The sequence below is a fragment of the Populus nigra genome, chromosome 2, assembly GCF_951802175.1.
Source record: "Populus nigra chromosome 2, ddPopNigr1.1, whole genome shotgun sequence".
Classification (NCBI taxonomy): domain Eukaryota; kingdom Viridiplantae; phylum Streptophyta; class Magnoliopsida; order Malpighiales; family Salicaceae; genus Populus; species Populus nigra.
Window position 1 is genome coordinate 21,181,103 of NC_084853.1, and position 2,500 is coordinate 21,183,602.

Sequence of the window (2,500 nt, forward strand, 5' to 3'; positions counted from 1 at the left end):
AGGACCGTGAAAGCTAGAGTTTTTCAGAGGCTGCCGGGAAAAAGGCCCCTCGGGTGGCGGGGTGCGAGGACCAGGCGCGTCATTCAATTCTCTTCCCTATCAACTTGGCTCCCGTTGGCGGGATTGGAGGCCTACTGTTTGTTACAGGGCTAAAATCGTCAGGGGAAGAGCTGACGAAACAATGCTGGTTTGGATGCAGGGGGTAGTGTTGGAATCGGCAGCGCGGACAAAATCGGCAAAGTCGACAAAAAAGACTGTTGGTCTGGACATCGGGGCAGCGGCAGCCATGCCGACAGGGGGGGAAATCGGCAGCGCAGATTTGTGCAGCTGCAGGTTCGTCGGGGAAATCGGCAGCGCAGATTTTTCGATGAACATGGGCTGGAAGATGGACTGTCCAGGCCAGGCAGGGAAATTCGTCAAGGGGACACGCTGACGAAACAGCGCTGGTTGAGACACGGTGGGCGTAGTGTTGGAATCGGCAGCGCCGACGAAATCGGCAAAGTCGGCAGAATCGGCAGCGGGTGCTGGCGATGAGTCTGGACGATTTATAGTCCAGGGCTTGATGGAAAAGACTGTTGGTCCAGACAATGGGGCAGTGGCAGCGCGGATTTGTGCAGCTGCAGGTTCGTCGGGGAAAATCGGCAGCGCAGATTTTTCGACGAACAGGGGCTGGGCGCTGGACTGGCCGGGCCAGGCAGGAAAATTCGTCAGGGGGCCACGCTGACGAAAACAGGGGCTGCGGAGTGGAAAATCGGCAGCGCAGATTTTTCGACGAACAGGGGCTGGACCGGCCGGGCCAGGCAGGAAAATTCGTCAGGGGGGCACGCTGACGAAAAGAGGGGCTGCCGCGTGGAAAATCGGCAGCGCAGATTTTTCGACGAACATTCGTCAGGGGGGCACGCTGACGAAAAGAGGGGCTGCCGCGTGGAAAATCGGCAGCGCAGATTTTTCGACGAACATTCGTCAGGGGGGCACGCTGAGGAAAACAGGGGCTGCCGCGTGGAAAATCGGCAGCGCAGATTTTTCGACGAACAGGGGCTGGATGCTGGACCGGCCGGGCCAGGCAGGAAAATTCGTCAGGGGGGCACGCTGACGAAAAGAGGGGCTGCCGCGTGGAAAATCGGCAGCGCAGATTTTTCGACGAACAGGGGCTGGACGCTGGACTGGGCCAGGCAGGAAAATTCGTCAGGGGGGCACGCTGACGAAAACAGGGGCTGCCGCGTGGAATGGCAGCCTACACGCAGATGCGAATTCGGCAGCGCACGATGGCTTGAGCAGGTCATGGGTTCGACTTGGCGCGATCTGAAACCTGGACGAGGGACTGTCGACGCTGGACGAGCCAGCGCGGTGGCCTGTCGTGCCCCGTTCAGGGGGGGCCTGCCGCGGAGACAGCCCTCGCGGGCTCGACAGCGCAGGCCAGCGTCCCCGACGTCGCTGGCCGCGGCAGGCGAGCTGCCGGGGTTCCCGCATTCCTACAAGAAAACGTCGTGCTTTCCACATGAAACCAATCCAGTAAAATCAGCCATATTTTTATGAGGCTGCCCACTGAATTTGGGGTCATTCCGGGCCGGTTCCTAGTTTTGCGGATTTACTCGATTTCTAATGGTAGGAAAATTAAAACAAATACTTCCCGACCTCGAAAAATTCTGGGAAAATTAATGAAGGTGGATTGGATTTTTGCCAACCTCTGTGCAAAATTTCAGCTCAAAATACCAAGAAATGAATTTTTTAGAGGGGGGGTGACAGCTGGGACCTAGTAGTGTCTCCCCCTGCCAGAGCTGCAATGACACTTATTGCTCTTTAGGGAGCCACCAGGCCGGCGCCCCTCAAAGACCACACGCGCGCGCGCGCCCGCCCGCGCTGGGCGCTGGGGCGCTGGGGCCTGAGGGCCTGGGGCCCTTGGGGGCCCTTGGGCGCTTGGGCGCGCGCGCGCGGCCCCCGCAGCCATGCCGCGCTGCGCGACGCGCGGACAGCCCCTGCTGGCTTGCTCTCTCGCCCGCGGGGGGGCTGCCTTCGGGCCCTGGCCCCCCGCGTTCTGGCCTGCCCCCTGCGTGGGAGAGGCTAGGCGCTGCAGGGGCCAGCCCGACGTCGCTGGCCGCGGCAGGCGACAGCCCGACATCGCTGGCCGCGGCAGGGGCCAGCCCGACGTCGCTGGCCGCGGCAGGCGACAGCCCCTGCTGGCTTGCTCTCTCGCCCGCGGGGGGGCTGCCTTCGGGCCCTGGCCCCCCGCGTTCTGGCCTGCCCCCCGCGTGGGAGAGGCTAGGCGCTGCAGGGGCCAGCCCGACGTCGCTGGCCGCGGCAGGCGACAGCCCCTGCTGGCTTGCTCTCTCGCCCGCGGGGGGGCTGCCTTCGGGCCCTGGCCCCCCGCGCTCTGGCCTGCCCCCCGCGTGGGAGAGGCTAGGCGCTGCAGGGGCCAGCCCGACGTCGCTGGCCGCGGCAGGCGAGCCGCCGGGGTTCCCGCATTCCTACAACAAAACGTCGTGCTTTCCACATGAAATCA